Source organism: Rattus norvegicus (genome assembly GCF_036323735.1).
Source record: "Rattus norvegicus strain BN/NHsdMcwi chromosome Y unlocalized genomic scaffold, GRCr8 chrY_unlocalized_10, whole genome shotgun sequence".
NCBI lineage: Eukaryota > Metazoa > Chordata > Mammalia > Rodentia > Muridae > Rattus > Rattus norvegicus.
The window spans coordinates 902719-923588 of record NW_026947368.1 but is presented as its reverse complement, the minus strand read 5'-3'; the positions used below and the strand labels follow the sequence as shown (position 1 = coordinate 923588).

General features: G+C 36.5%; 1 protein-coding gene across 6 annotated transcripts in view; it reads right to left on the bottom strand.

Moving 5' to 3' along the window:
* The window catches only part of LOC134484566 (uncharacterized), a 130716-nt gene that overhangs the window by 24347 nt on the left and 85499 nt on the right, over positions 1 to 20870 (bottom strand). The gene's annotated exons all lie outside the window — the stretch shown is intronic.

Genomic DNA, 20870 nt, shown 5'->3' with positions numbered 1-20870 from the left:
CCAAAGAGCCTTGTAAGAGTCCATTGTCTTGGAAGTATGTCTGACTAATGCATACTACACATCACCATTAAGAGCTCCTTCTAATGTCACAGTGGGAGCCTGTCTGTATGTGACAATTGCGGCACCCTGACTGTACAGAGGATCTCTGAGATATACAATTCTTTATACACTAATCCTGATCTCTATAAGGTGTCTGGGGAGTGACCTTGGAGCACTGAGACAATAGGAAGACATAGCGCAAAACACACACACACACACACACACACACACACACACACATCAACACCACCACCAACACCACCACCACCACCATCAACAAGAAAAACAAAAACAAACAAACAAACAAAAAACAGCAAAGAGGTAATTTGTTGTAGAAAGAAAATTAATCCCAATCTAGTGTTTTTACCCTGTCTTTGTCCATTTTATTCCCTGTTAAAAGACACACACACAACACACACACTCACACACACACACACACAACAAACATACATACACAATTTTATTTAGATAAGCTATTATGAGGAATGGAACTGGCCAGATATTTACACTTTATCTCATTAAAATCTATTGTCTATCTATAATTCCACACTATTAGTATGTTTTCTCTGGCCTTCTCTTAAGTCCAATTAACCAGATGGTATGTCCATGCTTTTTTGAAACATCAACCATTGCATGTTCCTCCTCTTTCACTCTGTTTTCTCTTCTGGGTCTAATATGCCTTCCTCCCCCACCCTGACAGTAAATTCAGCCTCAAGTCTTCCAATGATCCCTTTTGGCTTCTTCAAACATCACACATACCTGTGTGTGTGCATGGGCATATGCATGTGCCTGTGAGTTTGTGTGTGTGTATGTGTGTGTGTGTGTGTGTGTGTGTGTGTGCATGCACACATTCACATGGTTAAAACACAAACAAACTTTGAACATAAAAAGAGAACTCATAACTCATTTGAAACAGCGCTCTTAGATGAGTTTATCAATCATCAAAAAAAAGTATTTCTGTTCTCAACTGGTGGCTTTTTACATACATGTTGGGAATTCAAACTCAGGTCCTCATATTTGCATGACAATGAAATCACAAAATATGACATCAGCCGAACAAATTACATTTGAATTTTGTAAGCTTCTTAGGTTTAGTCTACATGTTAGTTATAAATTCAGATACTATTTGTTTAAATACAAGTTGTATGGTTGCGTAGAAATTTTTAAGAGTCCTCAGATGCCTGATAGTGTTGGTTCATGCCTTTAATTCCAGTACCTGATAATGGGTGGGTGTAACTGTGAACTAAAGGCCAGCCTGGTCTATGTAGTGAGTACCATGATACCCAGGGCAATACAAATAAAACACTGTTTAAGAAAACAAAACAAACACAAAGACAGACAAACAGACAAAAGTGGCCCTTTGTCTGGAGCAATCTAGGAAAGGCTCAGGCTAACAGGTGACCCTCCTTGATTTCTCTGACCATTTGCGTGGACTAAGATGCATGAGCTAGAGTTCCAAAGGGTCAAGAGACTTCATCTGGGGATTGCTTCTTGCACCTGATTTGCCTTTCCTCTCAGACTTACAAGCACAAGAATTGCTGTGCATTGCCCTGTCCCCCAACAGTCCCCACTGAGTATCTGTCCTGCAGATCAACATAAAGATAAGCTTTCATATAATAATGTTGGTTAGATGAATTAATGATTTTATAGACTTCCTCATTTGCTTCAGATAATCTTAGAAATTAGGATTAAAGATATGATTTTAGTTGTTTGCTAGAAAGATGTAATAAAGCAAAACTAAAGGATAGAATGAGACCATTCCACTTAATAGTAAATAAAGGCTATATAATGATAAATACAAAAGTATTTCATTATTACCCTAAAAAGAGAAATAAGTTGGGGACGAATTTGTATTCAAGGTAAATATTCAGGACCACGTCTTAAGTCACAACTGTGCATGAAGTTTAGGCAATGCCATAGGACACTGTTTCTTTCAAATTATAAAGAACATATAGAATGAAACAACCCTTTGAACATCCTTCTCTAACTCCCATGATTTGTAATATTTTATATCTGAGGTAATTTTTAAGATCATTTGTTTAAGGAGACATAAAAATGCCATTGAAAAGAAATAAGTTTGGTGCTTTGGGGGACTCTTTCTCTACCCTATCAATCCTTGCATCGATCCATCGATCCACCCAAATGTATTGGTAGGTCCTCTACGTTTAATATCCACATACATGGAGGTATATTTGTATGCATTTAAGTATGCAGAACACCTGTGGATGAATCAGCTGTTGGACTGAATGACTATATATAAAATGTACACCAGTCTAAGCACATTATCCTATGTAAAGTATTTAACAATAACCTTTGGAACATTTTACCTAGATGGAATTCTTTTTTGCATAGAGAGAATATTGTCTAAAATCTATGAAAAGGTAAAAGCACTAAACAAAAGGTTGTGCAGCTTTTTTTTTGGTTCATCTGATATATATGGACTATATATATATATATATATATATGTATATATATATATATATATATATATATATAAACATCAGTGGGAGTGATGTCTTTCTTTCCCTTTTATATGAGGTTCAATAACAGTTAAGGAGCTCCCCAATCAGGGAGAGGCTCCTGGCTGACTTGCCAGAGAAAGCAGGAATAAATATTTTTCCTGAATTCCTTCTGCTAAATAGCATGTGGTAATCAACACATATTAACACTTGTTTAAGAACAAGTAATGAAGAGCTAAGGATTAGCACAGAACAGTAGGACAAAACGGAAATAGTTAATAAAGTGTCAAATTTGATGAACAAGTGATTCCCATATTTCTTTATTTATAGTCATTTGGATCTGATCACAATCTATGGTTCTGGTAATCAACTTCTTTGTTCTGGGTGAAGGTCCCCACAATGACTCTTCATTGCTCTGGAATGCCATCTTGTATTTACATGCTTTTGTGCTAATTTAACAATAATCCAGAATCATCCAACCTAGCTGTCAAACATCACATTATCTGATGTTTCCAAACCAAGTAATTGCTAGTCCCTACTGGCCATGGCATATCACGGTGTTGAAAATCCATTGTAGCCCTCAGCAATGCTTCTTCAAAACTTGTCAGCAGCTGCTGTACTAATCCACACATCTTTTGATACATAAACTTTCTCCTGTGAGAAAGAATAACCTATACAGCAGGCATCGTGTACTCTGTTGTATACGATGTTATTCTTTCAGCCGACACATTTCACTGTGTACTTATTATATATCGCAAACACTATTGGGAAACATCTGCCTATCCAAAAATCTCAAATGAAACCAGGATGAACTTTAAAAACTTTAAAAACGATTTTTTATGATCAGACCTTTAGTTCAGGCTTTGAAACATAACAATACACATTGATTTTCCTTATGGAAGAATAAATTCCTGACAAGAGTAGGGAGAGATTGCTGTCATCTCTGTAGAATATTAACATCAGTATCCCATTTATGTGATGTGGAGAGGCTTCAATACTGTACTGTGTAAATAATATGATGTTTTTGGTGTAGTCTGTCTAAATAACAGTGTGACATCCATATAGATTCCTGACCCAGCACATACGGAGGCCGGAGGATTCAGTCAGCTTGCTAAAGCCACTAATAGAGGAATGTTGCTCACCAACTCCTTGTTGTTGTACACCTTATTGGACTACTTGCCAGTGGGTGTCAAGGTTCAGAACAACTTTGTCATATATATATGACAGGAAACAAATTGGGGAAAGGTCTACACCAATCCTACACCTGACAGAGGGCTATTACCTAATACATACAAAGAACTCAAGAAGTAATGATTCAGAGAGACAAATAACCCTATTAAAATTGTGGTCCAAACTAAACAAAGATTTCTCAACTGAGGAATATCAAATATTTGAGAAGCATCTAAAGAAATGTGCATCATTTTTAGTCATCTAGGAAATGTCAATGAAAACAACCCTGAGATTCCACCTCACACATGTAAGAAAGGCTGAAATAAAAACTCAGGAGATAGCAGATGTTGATAAGGATGTCAAAAATGGGGAATGCTCCTTCTTTGTTGGTGGGATTACAAACTGGTTCAAACACTCTAGAAATCAGTCTGAGATTCCTCGGAAAATTAGAAATTGCACGACCTGAGGACCCAGATATATTTCTTCTTGGCATATAACCAAAAGATGCTCCAATATACAAAAAAGAGACAACCTCAACTATGGTCATAGCAGCCTTATTTATAATACCCAGGACCTAGAAGGAACCCTAATGGCATTCATCAGAGGAATGAATACAGAAAATGTGGTACATCTACGCAATGGTGTACTACTAGGGTATCAAACCAATGATCTCAAAAAAGACATAGACAAATGGAATGAACTAGAAAATATCACACTGATTGAGGTAATGCAATCACAGAAAAATACACATTGTTTGAAATCACTGAAAGTGAATATTGGCATAAAAGCTCAAGTGACCCAAGATGCAGTACACAGATAACTGGAAGCTTAAGAAAATTACACACAAAATGTGCATGGTTCACTCCTTTTTAAAAGGTGGAACGATACTATCTATGAATTAATAGCAGAGACTGATGGAATCCCATTCAGATCATGCCAAATATGTGGCAGAAATATGTATGTATGTATGTATATATATATATATATATATCACTCACTAGAATAGATAAATTGATAAGTTTGATAAAGCTAAGAAGTGCATGCTGACAGCAACTGTATATAGATCTTCCATGTGAGACACAGCTAGAGCACATCAAATACAGAAGTGCATTCTAGTGGCACATCAATGAGCTGAAAACGGACAGTAAGGGGGGGTTATATAAGAGGAGGGGGACCAGATAGAGATCTTCTGGGCAGGAAATTGGGAAAGGAAATAAGATTTGACATGTAAATATAAAAATATCGAATAAAACAGGAATAAAATTTGCTTAAAATTAAAAAATGTAAGAAATAAGAGAAAAGAAAGCTGCTAGGTAATCACAGCTATTAACTCAGAAATCAAAAGATCATTGTCAGGGAATGGTAGTCAGAGTAATACTAGTGGAAAGACTGAGATAAGGAAATCTCAACTAGAATCATTCTCTCTCTGAGATATCAATGTCAGACACAAACTGCACTATAGGAATCCAAAGAATGGAAGAGTTAACTGTGAGGGGAGGACACAATACTTGTCTTTCTCTTCATCTTTAGGACCTTTTTCTTCTTGACAAAAAGAATAAAGGCCATGAGCTCTCAGGAAAACAACTGTGCCCTGCTGAACACTTGGCATTTGGAATAAAGAAATTAATGATATAAAATCTCTAACTTCCAGGAACCAAAAGAACAGGGAAGTCCATATGTTTCTGAAAGGGCCCAAGCTCATTATTCCCATATGTGGAAGGGTCAGATCAAGGCTATCTCTTCAGAGATCCCACTCAACCCCTACTAAAGTCTCTGTGAGCTATCCCAAGTATCATATATTTCTTCCTTTTTTTTGTTACACCAAGTCAGAAGGCCAACTTTCTTCTCCCCATCACTGATATCATCATCCTCTTTATTCTCCCTCCCAAGTGGCTGTTTACGTTGAATTAGAGACCAATTAGTTTACCCTAAAGGTAATGAAGGAATATATGAGAGGCAGTTGCAGCCACGACAATACTTGTGACATCACAGAAGAAGCTAAGGGCCTCCAGGCTACAAGAGATATTTGAAGCAGGGTCTAATGATGATGTCACTGAGAACTGCCATGGCCTAATAGATAAACAGTTTTCCTTACATTGATTAGATTTGGAGTGCCCTCTCCAGGTATGTCTCCTGTGACACAGTGCAAACCTTTACGTACTCCATCTCTCTAAAGCTAGAGAAATCTCTTTGCTTCATTAGTGGTTACATGCTCTGAATGGAGAAATGTACTCAGGGTTTGGCATGGATAGAAATGATTTAGGAATATGGAGTGGAGAAGAATCTTCTATATAATAATTAATTGCCATGTTCATTCCTGTGATATATAGTTCAATTTTCTAGGTTTTCTCTGTTTCCTAAAGGCCAGTATTCTCCGTACAGATATTTAATTGAATAAATATTGTATTTCACTTTCTTATTGTACATTCCTTGATAGGGGACTTTATAAATATTCCTTAATTATGTACTCAAAAATATTTTGGTTTACAATTTCATTTTTTGGAATGATTTTGGCAACAAAAGGGGCCCAGCTATAGAGTAACTATAACAGTGTAAATATTGTGGACCTACTTCAAATGATAAACTCTCAAATCCTTATTTAATCCAAAATAGTTTGGTGCATATATATATATATATATATATATATATATGTATATATATATATATATATATATGTGTGTGTGTGTGTGTGTGTGTGTGTGTGTGTGTGTGTGTGCCAAAAGTCTAGCAGATTCTGAATGGCCATTTCTTCAGTCTCCTAAGAAGAATGCCTCCCTACCCCTCTTATGGATATTTTATTTACCCTTAAGGAAGGTGTGAATCATGTGCATTTTGTTCCTCCTTCTTGAGTTTCATGTGGTCTGTGCATTGTATCATAGCTAATTACAACATTTAGGCTGATATTCAATAATCAATGATTATATACTTTGTTTTTCTGTGATTGGGTAACCTCACTCAGGATGATATTTTGTAGGTCCATCCATTTGCCTATGAATTTCATGCACTCATTGTTTTTGATAGCTGAGTACTAGTCCATTGTGTTAATATAGGCCATTTTCTGTATACATTCTTCTGGTGAAGTACATCTGGGCTCTTTCCAGCTTCTGGATATTATGAATAAGGCTGCTATGAACATAGTGTAACATGTGTCCTTGTTGTATGTTGGAGCATCTTTTGGGTATATGCCCAGGTAAGGTGTAGCTGCGTCTTCAGCAAGTGCAATTTTGGAGGAAACTCAGGACTGATTTACAGAGAGGTTTTACCAGTTTGCAATCCCAACAACAATGGAGGAGTGTTCCTCTTTCTCCATATACTTGACAGCATATGGTGTAACCTGAATTTTGACATTAGTCATTCTGACTGATGTGAGGAGGTATCTCACGGTTGTTTTTATTTGCATTTCAGTGATGACTAAGTATGTTATACATAACACAAAGCGTTCTAAGAAATGATATTCTCCTAACTGGTGGTCTAGATATAGCTCTGTGCCAATTGATCCATTTCTCTCTCCTTCAAAGTTAAAGGCCAAGAACATCAATGAAATCCTCACAAAATCAGATATGCAGAAGCCAATTGAAGGGACAGTGTCAGAAAGTGCCTAGAACACATTTGCACAGGAGAAAATTTTAAGAACAGAACACCAAAGGTTCAGACTCTAAGAGCACCAATCAATTTACGAAATCCCATCATTCTGAAAACTTTCTTTAAAGTCAAGTACACTGACAATAGGAAAACAGCAACCTACACATTTGGAAAAGAGTTTTATGAACCATACATCTGAGAGAGGGCCAAAACCAAAAATATAGAAAGAACTCAGTAATGTAAACTCCCAGACAATCAAGCAACACAACTTTTAAACTGGATTACAGAGCTAACAAAGAATTCTCAACTGAGGTAGCTCAGTAAGTGAAAAACATATCGAGAAATGTTTAACATCCTTAGTTCACAAAAAGGCAAATCAAAATGAACACAAGAGTCTTTGTTAAAACAATCAGGATGGCTAAAACAAAACATTAATGCAGTAGCATAGTGGGCTATAATGTAGAGAAAGTTTAACACTCCTACAATGCTCGTGGGATTTGTAGCTGGATAGTCACTTTGGATGTCTAAGTGGAGGTTCAGAGAAAATTGCACATAGCTTTACTTGAAAACCCAGCTTTACCACTCACTTCAACAAATAGACTCAATCTTGATCCACACATAACACGGACATGTGATTGAAGATATTCACAGCAGTCTTACTTATAATATTTGAATGCTGGAAACAATCATGGTATACCTCATCTCCACTCAGGAATAAATACAGAAAATATGCTATATTTAAACAATGGAACATTATTCAGGTATTAAAAATGAGGACACCAAGAACTTTGTAGACAAAGGATGAACTGGAAAATAGTGAAGTAACAGAGATCGAAAAGGACCAAACACGGGATGCACTCAGTGACAAGCAGATCTTAGCCCTGCTAATAGAATACCCGCTATACAAATCCTTTATAACATGAAGGGTAACATGTTAGAAGGCCAAATTGTGGATGCCTGCAATCCACTTAGGAGGGAGAACAAAATAAACATGGAAGGCAGAGGAGTGGAGGAAGAGAGAGTAGCTAGAGGTGGAAAATGATGGACAAAGTGGTGGGAGTTGCAACAATTAAAAGAGACAGTGGAGAAATTCAGAGGAAATGTGGAGTAAATAAAAATAAGCATCAGTTGTTGGTGGTGAACTTGGGTATCTCCAGGAAAATCCCTGATGCAAGGGATGCAAGTATATCCCAGAAACTTACTGTGATGGTGGTAGTTTAAATTCCGAGCAGGAAAATAGATAGAACAACTAGAGACTGCCTCCTGTAGCTCGACATGCCCACCTGTGAAGGGATGGTGCTGCCCACACAGCTCACAATTTTTATCTATAAATGTCAAATCTAAAAAATCTAAATACAAAAATTAGCAGAGACTGTAGGAAAGGCAATGCAGATACCACCCAACCAGAAGATCAATTTCATCCACAGACTCCAAATCCTCAGACTATTCCTGATGTCAAGATGTGCTTGCATTAAGACCCTAATACGTCTCCCCTCTGAGGGGCTCTGCCATCTCCTGACTGTGACCGATGCAGAAAAACCTAAGCATTTGACAACACCTGACAGCCACAAAAGAAGAGTTAGGGGAATGAATTATGGATCTGGAGTGGATTGGAACCAATATGAAGAACAAAAGTATCCATTAAGTTTTCTCTTCAGATGTTCAGGAAATTTTCCATCTCCTAGAGTATGCTTTGTCCAGTCCAAGACTTCTGCTACATAGATATCAGAGCATATGTGGAATACAACTGCCTCATCTGCCATATCTGGGAAGGGAGGCAATTGGTCCTGGGAGACTTCATATCCCAGAGAAGGGGGATGTGGTCATGTAGATTGGGTAGCACAATATTAGAAAAATGAGGATCAGAATACCTTAGGGGTTTCAAGAAAGGAAGACCAATTTGGGAAATGACATTGGAAATGTAAATAAAAAGTAGATTATTTTACACATATAATGTATATAATATAATACATTTATGTTTACAACAGAGATATTCACATCTGTCTCATTAAGGAATATATATTTCATTATCTATACTATAGGTTTATTGAAAGTTGAAATCCATAATTTTTGTGAGTTTCTTATTATTGAAAATTCACATAGATATACCCAATCAATGTTTTATTTTATGTCCTTATGGCTATAAATCTTTAGTTACGTCGACAAAAAAAAATATTTTTTATTTCTGTTTCATTAGGTTTCCATTCAATGCCTCCAATGTCTCCAAATTTAACTGTACATCTCTATATTCCCTCCATTGTCATCCTCTTCCCTCTTTCTTCAAATGTGACATTCCCGTTCCTGACAGTGTTCCTCTGCAATCCATAAGTACATGTGTAAATGCCAAAGTGAGGACAGTCTGGACCACATCCCTTGACATTTACAATAAAGTAATCATAGCAATACAGTGTGGAGACTTAACATTCAGATTAAAGTGAAAATGTATCCCATTTTTCTTTTTTGATCTGGATTATCTCATCTATGATGACTTTTACAAAATACATTCATTGTCCTGAAAATTACATGCTTTCCCATTCCAATCTGTTAAAAGCACCACATTTTCTTTATGCATTCATTTGTTAAGGAACAACTTGAACATTACCAAATATTCAAGGGTTTCTATACTAGGATGAATCAACATTTGGATATATTTTCCTCGAGTTATTTCCATTTCTGCATTCCTGTAGAAACATCATATTGATTTCCAAAGTTGCTGTACAAGTTTGCATCCCCACCAGGAGAATAGGAATGTTCCACTCCCTCCACAACACAATAAACAAAAGTTGACTCATGTGTTATAAAACTAAATTTTCAGAAAGGGAAGAAAAAAATCTCAGAATAATTTTGATTTGCATTTCAGTAATGTATAAGGATGATAAATATTTCACTTTCGATTCTTAGTCACTTGAATTTCTTCACTTTTGAATGTTTTGTTTGGATATGTAGCCCAATATAATTATGTTTTCTTGATATATAGTGTTTTGGTTTTTATAATATGATTTATAGAAGCCCGTTGTTGAACATGTACATGGAAATAAAGCTTACTATTTTTGAAAAAAACCACTTTAAACTTATTAAGATAAAATTACAAAATGCACTCATTAAACTCACAGAATTGGCAGATCTGTTGTAACCAACAGAAACCATAACGTAGCTTCATTAAATATCCCTATATAATAAAACATTTTCTATATACATAATATTGAGGAATATAGTTTATATATTTTACTCTTTGAGAATTTCCACCAATGAATTTTGATATTTTTCCATTTATTTTACACATATCACTCTATTTCTTTGAATCCTACCTGTGTATATCTTCTTCATTAAAATAGTGTTTAATAACTCTATGATAAACCCTTACTAATATTTTTTTCAACCCTCCAACAGAAGACACTAACTGTCCATTGTATGTCAGGTAGTTATAGCAGCTTTCAGGTCTTTTCACTGGATTCTTGACTGTTGACTGGCTTGAAGCTGTGTAGGAAGCCACAGCTGCTATGTGACATGAGGGCAGCACTTCTTGTATCCAGAAGACGCTTCATGTCTGATCCCATCCACAATTTGGGCACCTACACTCTCTTTGCACCTTGTTTCAGGATGGCTTTTTAGCCTTGGGGAAGGGGTATAACATGTGTATCCAACTCATTATGGCTGAAATCAATAAAATGTAGACAACTATATAATGAAAGAAAGGAAGAGGTCACCCTTGGAAGGTATTAACAAGATCGTCATACCCTCTGGCCATGTTACGTAATGAAAGGTTTGAATTAATAAAATGAAAGAGAATATAGGAAACATGGAGAAAACTCAGACTATTTAGATTTACAGTCCCAAATCTAGAATATTTTTAAAGCATTCGTGATTTACTGTGGGAAGCGAGTTTAGCGGAAATCCCAAGATGGAGCTTGGGACTGCTACCCTGTCTCCCGACCAGCACGTGAAATTAAGCCACGCCCCATCATGAGAGCTGCACCTGTGCACCATGACGATTGATCAGGCCATGTGACATGGACCTATGAATGGAGGTTATGCAGACTGGACGGTTGAGGTGGTTGAGGGCGCATATAAGGGAGTGGGCTCGGGGGCTGGATGGAGACATTGTTCTGGCTTGCAGAAAAAGGGTTCCTGAATAAACTGCTTTGGGAAGAACATCACTGTGTCACACCTTTCCTGCTGGTCAGGGTTGGAAGCGACAGGAAAAAAAGAGTTACAGATGACTGGCAGAAAGAGAGGAAGTTATCACACATTAATTTGCACCTATACACTCATATTCTCAATAAAATACTTGTGAACAGATTCAAGACAACATTAAAAAATAATCTTCAACCAGGTAAGCTTTCTCCAATTCCCAGACTTACAAGTTTGATTAGTCTTGGGGAAGCTATAAGTATGGAGGATATAGTTCAACATAGTAAAGGCAAGGTACAAGAAGCCCACCACAAGCATCGTGCTAAAGAGAGAAAAATTCAAAGCAGTTCTACTACAAGCAGGAAGAAGACAAGTATATACACTGGTTTCATACCTATATATTACAGTATTTGTAATTTTACCTAGAACAATATGACAACTGAAGAAGATCCAGGAATACAAAAGAAAAAATGAAGAAATCAAATTGGTCTCAGTTGCAGATGTGATGATACCATTTTAAAAACTCTAAAAATGTGTCAGTCTCTTAAGACTGAAAAATATGGTCATAAAAGTAGAATATCATACGAACACACATAATTCCTGAGCCTTCATTTATGCCAATCCAAACCATACTGTGAGAAAATATGGGTAAAATTCCCCTCACAATAATCTGAAAATATAAAATAAAATATTGTGGATAAAAATATTTAAAACGCAAAGAGCACTATGAATTAGCTAGAAGTGATGCTGAATAGAGACAATTGTTCTCTGAAAGATTAAGTTTCTTAAAGCTGAAAATACATTCATAAAATAGTAGAATTCAAAGTGAACACAGAAAACACGTTATCTTTCCTGTTTTCCAATTTCAAACCAGAGGAGGGAAATCAAGGAAATATTCCACTTGAAACACTCTTAAAGTATATAACAAAATACCGTAGATTAGCATAGTTTTAAAGCATAATATTAGTTAGAAGACATATGAAGTAACCATGATCCATCCAGAATATATATAAGAACGTTCCAGCTGATGTTCTGAAGAACCTTAAAGACTTGTATAAATCAAATCTTTTATAGTTTTAAGGATAAGTAGATAATATAATAATGTCAATTTTTGATTAATTAAAAAGTTAATGCAATAAATATTGATTAGAAAATTTTACTACAATAAATCACCTACTTTTACGAAAGTCAAGAATTTGACTATAATTATTCTGCTATGGGACAGAGGACAACTTTAAAATACAAAGTGCTAACATGTCTAGGGAGATAATTTTAAAGAGAAATAAAGAGGGAGGAAAAATATCATGAGATTAAAAAAAGTAAGAGTTACATACATATGATGTTGTTGGCAGAGTAAATATTTCAAAAGATTGGAGCGTCCAGGATTGATTTATTGTTTTAAAAGTGAGGTTACATACCAGCAGGAGGATGGACTATCGGATCAGATCTCAAGAAAATGCCAAATGTTCTAGTTAGTACTACTATGTTTTAGTAAATATAAATGCCAATGTGGGAAATTGAAGGTTTTATTCACAACACAAGTTCCAGTTCATAATCAATGGAATCCAAGAAAAGAACACAAGGCAGCAGCATGAAATGAAAGAGGAACTCTGCTTATTAATCTGCTCAGCTACCTTTCTCTATAACCTCCTCAGCTTACTAGTGCTGGTACCATCAACAGTGGGCAAAGTCCCCATACATAAACTAGCCATCAAGAAAATGCAATACACTGATGCCTACAAGCCATTCTGATGGAGTCAGTTGCTCAATAATGCATTGTTTAGACAGCCACAATAAGCAATCACAGTAAGCCATAAAAGGAAAATAGAAAACTTACTCAATGCAAGGTAAGAGTACCCCTTCATGAATGGAATTTGAGGTCAAAAGTGAAGTTCTATGTGAGGAAGAAATTAGAAGGAATTATGCCAGAAATCACACATTATTTAAAATAAAAGTGACAAGACAAAGCTACAAATAAAATATTGTTAAGTTTGACATTTTGAAACCTCTTCTGGAGATTGAAAGGTAGCCTCAGGAAATGGATTTTGGCTGGCAGCATCATTGAACATCCAGTATTTGGTGGAGGATTTTCCATCAGAAGCCTTAGCTTTACCACAGAGGCTAGGTACAAAATACAAATCATAGTCAGTCAACTGATTGCCATATCTTGTGCTCCAAAGAAAAGGAACAGTTCATTTATTCATGATTTGGTGATGACTCTAACTCATTTCAGAGTCATAGATATTGCCAGCATATAGAAAACCATAAGACCCATTGTCAAACAGCAGTATTTTCCGCATTGCCCACAGTCACCATAGTAATACCAGTGGTGAGCTCTACAGTATTATTTGTTTCTGTTTCCTGTTTTTGCAGCTTATAAACCTTGTTCCTTGGACCCAAAGAGAAGTTTCAAATAAAATAATGAACAATTTTTGCATTGAAAGCTATTGGTGGTTTGTAGTGTAGTTAAAAATGAGGACCTCAAACAATCTTCACTCGGTCTTCTTCTTTTAGGATTGCGGTTGATTCGGTTTTGCTTTTGCTTTTTGTTTCATTTTGTTTGTTTTTTTTGTTTAATTATGTTTTCTTTTTCTTTTTGTTATTTGTACATACAGAGATCAAGAATTGGTCAGAAGAATTTCAAGTTCAAATTCAGATGGCTGGGAAGAACCCAGTCTTTCTACCACGTTCACATTGTTTGCTGTACTAGGGAATTTCTCTTGCCTTTAATGTTGCCCATTTCCACTTTTTGGATCGTTTTATCTTGGCATAATTAATACTATAAATATATTATAATTATTTGAATTTCAACTCTGAAATTCTAATTGCTCTATCTCCCTCCCAAAACCAGAGATATGGATTGAGTCTTGTTTGGTCACGTTTTGATTCTTAGATCGGGAATCTTCCTGCAAACACTGAAGGTCCTGTTCCAAAATTGATTCTGTATAGTTCAATAAAGATGCTCTTGGCCAATCAGTTGTGTGAATATCTAGTATTCCTGCAAACAGGCTAGTAGACACAAGGGTGAAGAAAGGATTTAAGGGTGGAGTAATAGCTACCAGTCATGTGAGATCTAGTATGGAGTGGCCATTGGTGTAGCAGGCAGGATGTTAGAAAAACAGTAAGATGAGGGCATATTGGGGTGCTGAGCTATGACCAATGAAACTGAGCAATTGAGCTAGGGCTCATTTAGAGGTGTTGAGGAGGGAGTAAAAAGGACAGCTTGCTATTTGTTAGAGGCTTAAAAAAACTTGACAATAGAGCTAAAGCACATCAAAAGTTCCTCAGCGTATGTGTCTTTCAAGTGCATTCTAAGGGAACCTGATCAGCTCTGGTAGCTTGGTCTTCCTGGAGCTTACACTGAGGCAATAGGAAAAACCTTCTGCAGAGTCTTATGAGAGCAATCCATGACCACAATGAGCGTGTCCAAATTGACCTTGACCATGAGAGTTAGAGCTGACCCACATGTATCTTTTGATTATAACCATTTCTTCTATGTGATCTTTTAGTGTTCTATTTGCTCAAAACTATTAGTGAAGAGGGTAAAATGATTCTAAAGGCTATTCTTGTTTGTCAACTATTCATCTGAGATTATTTAATCCCCAATGATAGAGGGAATATGTGAAGAATTTCTTAATAATATAAGGTCAATGTCAAATGTGCTTCTTATATGGATCATTGGAGTAGGATGTTGCATCTTTACCCTAGAATTTTATCAAGATCTATTCTTTATATTTATTTTTTCAGGCATCTGCAGATACATCCCTTTGAAAAATGAATCCTTCTCACTAGAGACTATAGAGAGAACCTGCATTTCAATGATAATTAAATGTCATTTCAAGACATCAAATCAAAATATCAAAGTGAGAATGGAATAAATTTATTAGGACAGTGTTTTGCGAACAACTTCTTTCACAAACAGCCTTGGAAGGAGAGTTCTGAAATTTTGCATTTTATATTTGACTTTGCTCGTACTCTGACACAATCAACTCAGAGCTGTTTGGGACTTTATGGGCAATTAAACACGACAAACAGAGCTGAATGCATCATATACTCTGCCGTCTGTGTTAATATGGCTACAGTGAAGAACAACCATGCTAAAGCTATTCATTAGTTTTTCAAACAACATCCTCATACAAGTGTGGACTTCTGTGGGTTGTTGGATGAATAGGTTAAAACACTGGCTGAGAGTTGCCAAGGCAGATGTGGGATGGTACATGCTTGGGGCATGAAAGGCCTGTGTGTAGATCATAAACAACTTCATAATACTCATTGCTTTAATAATTACTAGGAAGTGGACTTCTGTAAAATGACTTCAGAAGACCAGCATGGTAGGCAAACAGTAACTGATTCCCTGGAGATTTAAATGATCTGGATTGTGAAACATGGACTTAGAGGTAGAGACATGTCAGAACATGAAGACTGGAAAATCAAACCTCTGTTGCCTCTTAAGTTTCCCTACCCCATGGGTTGAGGCAAACAGCAACAGATTTTTTGCACTGAGGAATAGAATAAAAGCCAATTTGTTCTAAATCCCAATCCTAAGAAAATACTGAAATCATCTGTGATGCACTTCAACTCTCAGCATGGTTGAATGTCTGCTGTCAGCATGGGCTTTTACAGCCATCCCTTTTATAACTGCAGAGCTCCAAACTGCTTCAGCAACATCATTATATTCTCTTTCTGTTGCAGGGAGATTAGATCACTGTGACTACCTATGCAGTCTTTCTCTACCTTTAAAGATCCAAGGAACTATTCTCACTCCAGTGACCTGTTGTAAGTAATCTTGAATCGCATTGTTGTTGTTAGTAGATCTAATCTCTTCGAATCCCAGAAGACCATGTGTCCAAAAAAGTTGATTGAGGATGTCTTGGGTGTTTCTGTAATAGTGGCAGGTGTGATTGATGAACAGGACTGCCTTCCCAGACTAGATCTTGCAGTTCACATACACCTGAGCCATTCTGACAGCGTGCAGCTTCCCAGAAATGAATGTTCAGTTGAAGATACTGGTCTGTTTGAGAATGGCAATCCCAGTCTATTCTTAACTATGCCTTTTATTTGAATCCCCATAGAAAACATGGAAGAATGAAGCTTTTACTTTTTCATGTTTGCACTCACAATGCTACCAAACCCTCACATACATTAGAACCTGCATACTGAAAATTTATCCATATACTTATGACCAGATGAGACACCAAGCCTTTTGGACTAATAATCTAATGGATTCTAGGAGTTTACAAATAGTCAGCCATTGTTAAATTATGTGGTCCGTAGTCTGTGATCATTTTGAACAATCAGATTCCTCTATACAGAGAGATTCATCCTTTACTATCTGTTGGGAACACCAACTACTACACCAGGTATCTAGAGAAGACCTTTTATGGCAGTTTGTCTCTAGTAAGAGTTTCAGCTAAGTTACAAATTTCCAATGGACACATTCCCGTAGTCTGACTTTCAAAGGATGCTTTGATACAGCCCTTCTTATTTTCTATAGTTCTTGGCAACAGAATTAAAATATCAATTGTAATCTATCAATGAAATGCACCCTAATTTATTTGCATTAGTGCATCAGAGAGAAGGATTATAGGATGAACAAGAATTGAAAAACAAGATGTCCTTCCTTCTGAGGACCAAGACCAGGAAATCTGAACTACATAGAAATCTGAGACAAGTTGTCTGAAGTTTGTTCTTTCCTTCAATCATGGATCTCCTAGTGAAGGAGCTCAGGTCTCATGAGTTGGCAAAAAATAACTTTATTGCTGAGCCAGGTCAACTGCTGAATACCTCTTTCATGGACCTGAAGAAACTCTGTATTCATCCTGCTATAATGTGTATATATCTATGTATCATTCATAGAATGGACACTTTACTGTTTGTTTGAAAGCAACAGTTTGTCCCTGAAGAGACACTAATTTCTTCTTTCGCACATTATTTCACAGGCTGATGGTGGGTCTCATAAGTTTATTCTGGAAGTTGCTTTACAATAATCATTCTCTGATCTGGAAGAGACCCTTTTTAATGTTATAAGATCTGTTAGAACCATATCAACCATCATTTTCCATTCCCAGTTTAGTACTGAATCATTCTAAACTAAAGGTCTGTGGTCTCTGATAAAGGCAGCATCTCCCCAGACTAGTATTAATATTGCTCTTGGCACTGCATTTATGATACATCAATGTGATTTCCTTACCATTTTCATCCCCAAGAGAGTTTTTCAATTCTTAATTTCATCTGATGGGTCTAATCTACATCGTCACCCAGGATATTTGAGAGTTTTGCTAAAAAATTTTTAAAAAAGAAAGAAAGAAAAGAAAGGAAAAATGCAAGCTTATTTCACCAATTGACTCAGAAAACTTAAGTGTTAGTCAGTGGAAATACTAGTGGAAAGATTGAGATGATGAAGTTTCAACTAGAAGGACTGCTCTCTCCCAGATATTAGTGTAAGAAACAAACTGCACTATTGGTATTCAAAGCATGGAGGAGTTTGCTCTGAGCAGAGGACACAATACTTTTCTCTCCCTTATTATTTAGGACCTTTTTATATTTTACGAAAAGAATTAATGCCATGAGCTCTCAGGAAAACATCTGTGACCATCCAAATACTTGGCTTTTGGAGTAAGGAAATGAATGATATAAAATCTCTGACTTCCAGCAGCATAAGAACTGCGAAGTCCAGATGTTTCGGAGAGGCTCACAGCTCTTGATTCCCATATGTGTAAGGCTCAGATCCAATCTATCTCTTCAGTGATCCTCCTCAACCCCTACCAAGGATTCACTGAGATTTCCCAAGGACCACATATTTCTTCCTTTTTTTTGACACCAAGTCAGAAGACCAGCTTCCTTCTCCCCATCACTGATCTCTTCATCCTCTTTCTTCTCACTCCCCAATGGCTCGTTTTTCTGAATTACAGGCCAGTTAGTAAACTCTAGAGGTCCTGAAGGAATATTTGAAAGGGAGTTGCAGTCACAACAACACTTGTGACATCACAGAAAAATCCTACCTGCTAAATAGCTTCCTTACATGAACCAGATACAAGGGTGCCCTTTCCTGGTATGTCTCTTGTGACACAATGGAAACCTTTACGAACTCCATCTCTCTAAATCTACAAACTTATCTTTGCTTCATTAGTGGTTACATGCTCTAAATGGTGAAATTTGGTCAGGGACCTGGCATGGGTAGAAAAGATTTAGGAACATGGAGTGTAGGAGATTCTTCTAGATAATATTTTATTCCTAGGTACATTACTGTGAAATACAGTTCAAATTCTAGGATTTCTCTGTATCACAAAGGCCAGTATTTTCCCTACAGACCTTTAGTTTTAATGAATACTGTATTTCACTTCTTACTGTATATTCCTTGATAGGTGATTTTATAAATGTTCCTGAATGTGTACTCAAACATTCTAATTTCTAACTCATTTTTTGCAATGATTTCTCAACAAAGGCGCACAGCAATAGACTGAGTATAACAGTGTAAATATGGTGTAGCGACATCAAACGATAAACTCCAAAATTATAATTTATCCAAAATTTCCAGTTATCAGTTAAAAAAGGACCATATGGAGCATAGAATTTTCTTTTCTAGTCACTTTTGATATCATCTGCAAAAATATCTACATTCTAGTGTCTCAGGCCCAGATTTAATTGTTTAGGATGTTTTACCATGTTTCTTTCTTAAGGCCAAGCAGAAGGTAGAGGAGGATGATCACAAAGAAGAATGGCTTCTGGACCAGTGAAACCTCAACTTCAATAGGTTCATAAGAACAGGAGAGAGTCTACTTGGCAATGCCATTTGTGGATTCTACCTTCTTGACCTATTTGCACAGAATCCATGTTAAAATTCCACCTAACTTCATAATTGTAGGAGTCACCAAAAGTATATATAACAGCCACCAAATTAAATAAGATTGATGAAGCTAAGAAGTGCATTGTACCAGGACCTGGATGTAGATATTTCCTGAGAGACATAGCTAGAGAATGTCAATTACAGAAGTGAATGCTAGTGGCAAACCAGTGAACTGAAAACGGACCTCTTTTTGGTAGATTTTGAGAAAGGATTACAAGAGTTGAAGGTGCTTTCAACACCATAACAACAACGGTACCAATGAACCAGAACTTCCTGGTACTAGACCAATATTAAAAGACTTTACATGGACAGACCAATTTCTCTAAATGGATATGTGGCAGATGATGATCTTAATGGACACCAATGGAAGGAGAAGCCCTTGAACCAAGCCAGAATTGTCTTATAGTTCAAGGGATTGTCAAGGGGCAGAAAGTGTCATTAAAGAAGGGATAGTGAATAGGTAGGGATTTTATAAGAAGGAAAATTAGAAAGAAAATAATATTTTACAGGTAAATAGAGAAACATCTAGTTTAAAAAAAAGCAATTAAATTTGCTAAAAAATAAATAAACTCAAGATATAAAAGATAAGAAAACAGTCATCTAATCAAACCCATTGACTCGAAAATCTAAAGTGGTATTCAGAGTAATACTAGTGGAAAGACAGAGATGATGAAGTCTCAACTAGAAGCACATCTCTCTCCCAAATATCAGAGTCAGATAAAAACTGCACTATAGGAATCCAAAGCATCGAGGTGTTTACTCTGAGCTAGGGACACAATACTTGTCTTTCCCTTCTTCCTTAGGACGTCTTTCTTTTGGACAAAAAAAAAAATAAAGGCCATGAGGTCACAGCAAATCAACTGTACTGTTCCCAAAACTTGGCTTTTGGAATAAATCAATGAATGATATAAACACTCTGACTTCCAGGAACCATAAGAACTTGGAATTACAGATGCTTCTGTGGAGCTCTCAGCTCCTGATTCCCATATGGTGAAGGCTCATATCAAGGCTATCTCTTTAGATACTCCAGTCAACAGCTATGAAGTATGCACTTAGCATTCCTAAGGATGACGTATTTTTCTCTTATTTTAATACCACGGCAGAAGGCCAGGTTCCTTCTCCCCATCATTGTTGGGCACTATGGGAGTAGAAGCCTTTTGTCCTCCCTAGCTTTGTCTCCTAGTTCAAGGGAATGTCAATTGGCAGAAAAGGGGGTTTGAAAAGAAGGAAAGGGAACAGATATGGATCTTAAGGGCAGGAATCTGGGAAAGGAAATAATATTTTAAATTTAAATATAGAAACAACAAGTTAAAAAAAAACAATAAAATTTGCTAAAGAGTAAATATAATGAAAGATAAGAAAGAAAACTGACAATTAATCACATATATTGACTCGGAAATCCAAAGTGGTATTCAGAGTAAAACTAGTGGAAAGACTGAAATGATGAAGTCTCAAACAGAAGCACTTCTCTCTCCCAGATATCAGTGTCAGACACAAATGGCAGCATAGGTATCCAAAGCATGGTGGAGTTTACTCTGAGAAGAGGACACAATACTTGTCAATCCTATCTTCCTTAGAACACTTTTTTTTTTACAAAAAGAATAAAGGCTGTGAGATCTCAGGAAAACAACTGTGCCCTTCCC